General features: G+C 42.4%; 1 protein-coding gene across 8 annotated transcripts in view; it reads right to left on the reverse strand.

The window, feature by feature from the left end:
* The window catches only part of PAK2 (p21 (RAC1) activated kinase 2), a 77,392-nt gene that overhangs the window by 68,420 nt on the left and 453 nt on the right, over window positions 1–8,519 (reverse strand). For 2 of the 8 annotated variants that reach the window (XR_012656394.1, XM_032805902.2), the window contains exon 2: window positions 3,583–3,698. The exons of 3 other annotated variants lie outside the window; for them this stretch is intronic. The gene's annotated coding sequence lies outside the window, so the exon portion shown is untranslated. Of the gene's footprint in view, window positions 1–3,582; window positions 3,699–7,311; window positions 7,371–8,423; window positions 8,504–8,519 lie in introns of those variants that run through there. 3 more of the 8 variants (XM_032805882.2, XM_032805913.2, XM_032805923.2) reach the window with 3 other exon arrangements.

Consider the following 8,519-nt stretch of genomic DNA (forward strand, 5'->3'; position numbering starts at 1 on the left):
AGTGGTATTTGGGGTTCTGCACTGATGATTTTAATGTTCTGAGTGCTATGACATTCACTCGTTCCACACCTTCAAAGGGTGTTGACCCCTGTGCTTTATCCAGACATACCCAACTGGCACCCTAATGCTGACAACTGAGGTTGCCAGGCCAAATCAGGAGGCAGACTATACTTTTCAGGACCCTTAAGATCGAGGAAATCCAACCTCACTGGGTTCCAGCTGGAGCTGACATCAAGATCCTTGTCAGAAAATCTCTGGTACCACATGGCATTACCGAAGTGCCAGACCACCAGAAATGCTACCCTCAACATCTGAAGAACTCTGACCTCAAGTAAGTGGAATACCATCTGGCAGTTCCTCACAGTGCATCTTTAATAGAGGATAACATTTCAACCTGGAATTCTGCATCAGGCATCAGCACCAGGACAAGCAGAGAGTCCTTTCTATAACTTTTGAATCTCATCAGCTACCATAACACATGATAAGAATAGTATTTTTGAGGACAAAACAATTTGGTTTGGGGGAGTGAACTGCATCATTCCAGAAACAGCCCCTTTTCAGTGTCACCTTAAACGTGGTGCCTATCGAAAAAATGATTTGGGCTTTTAGGAAGCAAGAGACTGCAGGGAAAGGACTAATCTGCCCTAAGGTAGAAAATACTGATGAGGTGATGTCCCTCAAATAAATTTGTGAAATAAACCATCATATATTGGACCAAAAGGCTGAATCACATTAAAGAAGTTCTGAAAGCATGTGCATATGCTGATACTTGTGAACTTTTGTGGGTATGTGATGAGTCAGAGGTGAAGTAACTATCTTCAACTTAACAGGAAGGAGAAAATTTCAGAGAAGCAGTCAGAAGCTGCATAATAAAGGCCTTGTTCGCCCAGTCACATCTCCTGCACTAGAGCATCTTCCAGCTGTCCTCATTCTTGTTCAAGCTAATGTTCAGTACAAAAGGAAGAGGGTGCATATTATGCCAAACCCTATTATGAAAAGAATATATCACATTTTAAGTTATATTTAAATCTGGCATAACTACTTACTGCTTGCCTACCTTCAGACATAATTCTTCAATGTGGCAGACAAACTTTACAGGTAAAGTTCTCAGTTGATCATGCAATTAAATATTCCTGCATCTACTTGTTACTACACCTCTGCCCCAATATAACATGACCCGATATAACATGAATTTGGATATAACGCGGTAAAGGAGTGCTCCGGGGGGGCGGGGCCACGCATTCTGGCAGATTAAAGCAAGTTCGATATAACGCGGTTTCACCTACAACGTGGTAAGATTTTTTGGCTCTCGAGGACAGGGTTATATCAGTGAAGAGGTGTATTTAGATACTATAGCGATGGAAGCTACAGAAAACCTTATGATAAATAACTATAGAATGTTAACATGATACTGTTTTTAATCAATTGTCAGCTCATGGGTCACAACTAAAACCGTAACTCCAATCAATAAATCAAATCTCAAATCAGTAGCTGGAACACCCCTATACACCAAATAGGAAAGCTTAACTTAAATTTTCTGACTTGTTGCAAAGATGTAAACACTTTCAATTTACACTATTCTCTTTCCAGAGGGGGACAACTCTTCAGGTTGTGGAAGTGTGTTTAACCACTGCTCTTTTATTCAATTTTGTGACCAAAGGAAGAACCACCATAACATAAATGATACTGAATATAAACTGACCATCAGGAAGTTTAGATGGCATGATGGGATAGCCTAATTTTGGCAATTAATTGATCTTTGACTATTAGCGGTAAATATGCCCAATGACCTGTGATGGGATGTTAGATGGGGTGGGATCTGAATTACTACAAAAATTCTTTCCTGGATGTCTGGCTGGTGAGTCTTGCCCACATGCTCAGGGTTTAGCTGATCAACATATTTGGGGTCAGGAGAAATTTTCCTCCAGGGCAGATTGGCAGAGGCCCTGGGGATTTTTCGCCTTCCTTTGCAGCGTGGGGCACAGGTCACTTGCTGGAGGATTCTCTTCACCTTGAAGTCTTTAAACCATGATTTGAGGACTTCACTGGCTCAGACATAGATTAAGGGTTTATTACAGGAGTGAGTGGGTGAGATTCTGTGGCCTGCATTATGCAGATCAGACTAGATGATCATAATGGTCCGTTCTGACCTTAAAGTCTATGACGCTATAGTGTAACACAGTCATACAACCAAGACGAGGGTTCATTATGCTAGGCACTGTACAAACACACAGTAACATCCATGCCCCAAAAGCTTACAATCACAAAGACAAGACTATAGTGAGAAGGCAAACAGAGGCAGAGCAATGCCCAATGTCATACAGCAGATCAGTGGTAGAACCAGGATTCCTGAGTATTAACCAGTGGATCACACTGACTTCCATAAAACTCAAGACTATTTTTATGTTAACTGCCATCATTCATAATTCAGATTTGATTAAAACTATCATTCTACAGTCTAATACACCAGATTTCCCAACCCTTGTACCTGTATTAAATTGAGATATTAAAAAGCTACAAAAGTACAGTAACTCCTCACTTAAAGTCATCCTGGTTAATACTGTTTCATTGTTATGTTGCTGATCAATTAGGGAACATGCTCATTTAAAGTTGTGCAATGCTCCCTTCTAAGGTTGTTTGGCAGCCGCCTGCTTTGTCCACTGCTTGCAGGAAGGGCAGCCCATTGGAACTAGCTGGTAGGGGCTTGTAATCAGGGTAGACTGGCAGCCCCCCATCAGCTCCCCGCTCCCCTAAGTTGCCTGTGCTGCAGCTGCCTAGCAGGGTAGCAATTGCCAGCATTGAGCTGTACCTCCCTCACTGACATGTGCTGTTCCTGCCCTCTGCCTTGAAGCTGCTCCCAGAGACTCCTGCTTGCTGGGGGGGGGGGGGGGGGCTGCTAATGTCAGGGTGTCCTCCTCCCCCCTGCTCCTGCACTCCATTTACCCCATTTCCATAGAGCAAGGGGTACACACAACAGGGTTCAGGAGGGAGGGAGCTTCAAGGCAGGGGCTGCCGTCTCAGCAAGCTGATCTAATTAGCAAGGCAGTATACTTAGGACAGGGGTTAGCTACTTGAAGGGGAAATGTGCATCTCAGATACACAGTGTGTGTCTCTGTCTGCTATGCTCTCTCCCCTCCCTCCATGCCTGTTGCCTTGTAGAGTGAGGCTACTTTAACAACCAATTAACCCTTGAGGGCTCAGCCAAATGCAAGTTCATCATTTAGCAGTAAGGCATTCCCTCTGAAATATCCCACCCTCTGACTTTACCACTTCAACCCAGCTTCACAATCATCATCGCTGTGTACCAGTATTAAATCGTTTGTTTAAAACTTATGCTGCATGTGTCTATATTTGTATGTTTATATGTGTGTATATGTATATACACACAGCGTATGTGTATACATGTAGTCTTTTGTCTGGTGAAAAAAATTTCCCTGGAACCTAACCCCTTCATCTACATTAAATCTTCTGGGGAAAATTGGACTCGCTTAGCATCGTTTTGCTTAAAGTCACATTTTCAGGAACATAACTACAATGTTAAGTGAGGAGTTACAGCAGAAGGTTGGAGTAAACGTGTCTTACCACAACAGTGTATGCAGGGAAAGAAAACCACCAACTTCACTAGCTCAGAGACAACTACTCTGATGCAAGATTCAAATATAGCAGCTGTTTGATGGCAACAGGTAACAGCGAATTTTCTGGAAAAAGAATAAAATATTTCAGTAACAAGTAATCAACTTAAAGTGAAATAAACAACCTTGGGCAAATCTGAGTTGGCAGTTTTTGTATATGCAATCAAGCAGAGTCTATCAAGAATCTTCTAGAATGGATGTCTAGCTCCCATTCAACATTTTGCCTATCCTACCAATATATCTAGGACAAGCATACTCTAAACAGTACTGAAATTTTATGACAAGGAACAACAGAGGACTGCAAACCTATTAACCTCTCTTCATTCAAATCCATTTTTAAGGCATATGTCTGTAATGCTGCTCACAAATATTGAGTCAATCATTCTTTAAAAACTGAGCATCTAGATATGCTCCTGATTAAACTCGGTATCCAGCTGTGGACCATGTCATTTTTCTTCCCTATTTGTTATCCTCAACCTATTCTGCCATCTCTGAAGTTAGATTTAGATCTTTGGGAAAAAGAGCCTGTCTTTCTAGTTATTCTGTAAAGCACCTAGTGGAGATCTTTTGTTTGAGAATGACAAAATTTCTCTCCAGAGATGAACAAGGCAAGCTAGTTAAAATGGTTCTAAACACTATTACATAACTGGTACTTGACATAATGCTTTTCATTCACAAATTCCAAAGTGCTTCAAAAAAGGTGGTGAAAGATCATTAACTTGAGAGCTTCAAAAAACTCTACTTGCTTTGAATAAGCAGATAGCCTGAACTGTCAAGTTAAAATGAGACCTAACCAGCAATTTCTGCAGAAATGTTTCAGTTAAAAAAAAATAAATTTCTAGTCCTAACTGCTGAAGAAATAACTTCTGGAAGAGCCAAAACTCATGTACTGTTTTAATGAATCTGCAGACAGCTCCAGTATTGCTGCTGGCCATGGCTTATCCAAGCAGCAGCAGAGTGAAATTTAAAACATTTTGGTCAGATTTATTGCAGTTATTCAGAACCCAGTGGGCAGCTGTGAAACTGTCAATCATACACTACTACTGTTTGAGAATGCAAGCATTGCAGCTAGTCATAGTGGAAGAGGAACCAAGCAGAGGGTTGATGGGGAAGGAGTGATGAAGACTTTACCCTTCCCCCTTCACCCAAAGAGTCCCTATGGGAAGGGTAGAGAAGCAGAAATCCACATGCAACAGCGAGGATGCTCTGAAGGTGGTGATGAGACAGGAAGTGTCTTCCTCAGTGAGAGCAGTTTCGCATTTATCTGATAACTACTTGCAAGAAGATGATACAAAATATGACACCCCCAATCAGGCTTCAGGAAAAAGACCCAGTAACTGCTCCCTTTCCAATAGCTGGGAAAGATAAGGAGGGCCTCACTGCCCTTGGACTTTGCTGAGGGCTACACCCACCTTTATAGCTAACTCTGGCTAACAGGTGTGAAATTTCGAAGGCCTGATCCCCCATACTGTAGCTGAGAAAACAGAAAAGTGACTTGTCTAAGGATGCAGAGTTGGGAACAAAAACAATGTCTCCAAACTCCCAGTACCAGGCTCTACACTCTAGACCAGCAAACTTGTACACAGGCAGTAAAATGCAGACCAATACCCAAGTAAGCTAACATAACTGACTTTCTATGAAATCTTGCTTGAAGATTTCAATCTTGTTCAATATAAAACCTTCAAGTACAAGGCTAGCTCCTTCCACTTACAACACAATGATCCAAGCCCCAAAACTACTAGTTCACTATCTCAACTAACGTTTTAATGCTAAACATTTAACACTTCATACTTTCATCAAAATGCATAATACGAATATTAAGCATAGTTTCTATTCATCTTACATTACAGTGATAGAAAGAACCCTACCCCTAAACAGAAAAGCATCTCAAGCATCTTTGGTCTGACTCAATGCTTGCTCTAGTGATGTTCAATTGTAATTTATGTATAATTCTTATTTATGGCATGGTAATATTTTCCAGGCTCTGCTTGGCAATTGCAGACTTATATTTGAGAGTCACTTACAATATTTCCAAGAAAACACTGCCTAGTTAACATGAGAGGTTCAAAGGAATATATAGCAAGCTAGGATTCTTTTTGCACCTTCTTACTGCTCCAACTGGTTTCTGCTTTCGTAAAGAGAAAAAGAGCAGTGAAACTGATAATTGTAATTACGTTTCTGGAATAATCTCTTCAATGGAAAGCTTTACAACCACCTGTCTGACAATTTGGTTCTCCTCTGCTTGAACTGCCAACAAAATACATCATTAAAGTTACATTTATAATTTGTTTCAGCCCTGTACAAGTTACAAATACCTGTAGCTATTTGATTTTATACCTTGAGGAGTTATAAAATAGCTTGGAAGGAGAGAGATCATCTGATTGGCTGAAGTTAGTTTCAAGCCTACAAATTATATACTATAAATTATCTACCTGCTCAACCACTACTGCTCAAAACATTTAAGTTATTTTACAAAATGGTACTGGTAAAAACTGCTTTAGATTACTTTAAATGCTTAAGTTTAAAGTACTTAAATAGAACTTCCATAGCCCACCACATATGTCGGTGCTGTTAATAACTGAGGGGATCTTCAGCAAATCATTTTTCTTAGTCAGGTACTTTCCTCATCTAACTCAGTTCCTTCCACTTCCACGCCTCTCCTATCCTCTTTCCTTTTCTCCTGCCCTGTACATTTTGTTCAAACTCATCAGTTTACGAAATGCTGCTTGGGTCCTAGCCCAAGACTCCAACATTAGCATCTTCACTCATGCCACTACTAGGCCAGACCAATGTTCCCTCTAATTTTTTTACACCCATTCATGTGCGGAATGAATTTTGTTATGTGCACCAATATGGAGGTGATGAGTGGCAGGGGTGGGGCTGAGGGGTTTGAAGTGCTGGAGGGGGCTCAAGGCTGGGGTGCTGGGTGTGAGGGCTCTGGCTGGTGGTGGGACTCTGGGGTGGGGCCAGAAGAGAGGACTCCCCTCAGCCCCCTCTCGTCACAACAGCTCTGGGACCGGGGGACAAGGGCCTCTCCACAGCCGTGGCAGCTCCAGGGCCGGGGCGAGAAGTGCCTCTCCCAGGCTGCACACCTGCACAGCCCTTGCTAGCCTGCTGTGTGGCTGCGCAACTTAGAAGGAACTTAGGACCAGACCCTTTGATACTGATGTGGTTTAATGATGGCATCAAAATAAGCCATTGAAAAACAATAAGCCCTTTAAACACAGCTAAGAGACTTGTTCTGAAAACCACTATATCTTCATTGTGGCGACAGCAGAAACCCCTCAATTAATGATCTGCTAATCTGCAGCAAGAGTATACTGGCACTGGAAGCTCAGGACAGCTCTCAGGCAACACTTTAAGAGTTGAAATTCCAACCCAAAAAGAATTTGGGAGAAGCAAAAGAAGAAAAAACAGGACAGGAGAGGATAAGTACTGAACTAAAGGTAGCCCTCTCAATGGGGTAAGTTAGAGACCCAGTTAGAGAGAGACACCCTCTTATATTTGCTTCCAAATTTTCTGTCTTAGAGATGTGTCTTGATCACATGCTCAGGGTCTAATTGATTGCCAGATATAGATGAGGAAGAATTTCCCCCCAGGTCAGATTTGCAGGGATTTTCACCTTCCTCCTCAGTATGGGATACAGAATGCCTGCTGAGATCATCTAGGCACATCTCACCTCATCAGTTTCCTGCCACTGCAAGGACTTCGGTGGCACCTGTGTCTCCCGTTCTCTGTCTGTGGCAAACAATAGTTTAGTCTCCTGAGAAAAAAATGCTTTATTTATCTAAAGCAACTGGACTCAACACAGGGGTATTTGGCTGAAATTTAATGGCCTGTAAGACTACATAATCTAACAATCCCTTCTGGCCTTAAACTCTGTAGCTTTCTCATGAGCTGGGTTAGGGGGAGCAGAAAGAAAAAAAAATAAGAACAAAAATAGGACATTAAAAAGAAGAAAACAAGCCAGAAGACAGAAAGTGACAACAGACAAAACAAAAAAGAGACAATGGCAACAACACTGAGACAAAGCATAAACAAACATGGGGTGCTGATTCTCCAAGGAATTCTCCAACAAAAAAACACACTAATGGAATGCTGTAATATTTGAGTTGCTTACACTACAGGAGAATGTTACAGAAAAAGAAATCCAACAGAACCCAGCTATTTAGCAGAAATATTTCTGCTGGAAAAGTACTTACAAAAACTTTAAGTTTGGGCAAAACTTTACTAAGAAATCTGTTACAACTTTAAAACCAGTATTAAAGTGAAACAACATGGCTCATTTAAGTCTACTTCTGTCTTATTTATGTGCTATTTCTTGGAGTGATTACAAGATGGTGGGGCACAAAGTTGTTGCGAGTATGTTTTTGCAAGTACTATTATGCAGCCATCCCAAAATCATCTATAGTTGTATGACTGTAACATAGAAACTTACTACGGTAGGTGTTTTCCCATGGCTGTAGTAAAATTCACCCGGAGAGACTGTAACTAGATCAAACACCATGTCATATAGGACGAAAAGTTTTTCATAGGTCTGAGCTACAGTCAGGTATTGACCAGGTCTATTACACCAAACCCTGACAGCCCTAAGGCTGCAGTGTAAGGTCCGCACCGGGTCCCCCCGCCACCCCACACAGGTGTCCCAAAACCCTGACCCCGCCACCCCACCGCGCCATCCAGCCCACGCCACCCCCTCCAGGGAGAAGTGCACCCTCCTGCGGAGTTTCGCAACTGGGGGAATTGCAGGAGCCTGGCGGCGGGTGCCTGAGCCGCAGGTCTCAGTCCTACCAGCTCTGTGCCGAGCGGACCGGCGCTCTCCACCCGGCGGGGCTGGGCAGGGGGGGCGCTGCCTACACCTCAGCGATCCCCAACAAGGAAGCGACT

The sequence above is a fragment of the Chelonoidis abingdonii genome, chromosome 8, assembly GCF_003597395.2.
Source record: "Chelonoidis abingdonii isolate Lonesome George chromosome 8, CheloAbing_2.0, whole genome shotgun sequence".
Taxonomy (NCBI): domain Eukaryota; kingdom Metazoa; phylum Chordata; order Testudines; family Testudinidae; genus Chelonoidis; species Chelonoidis abingdonii.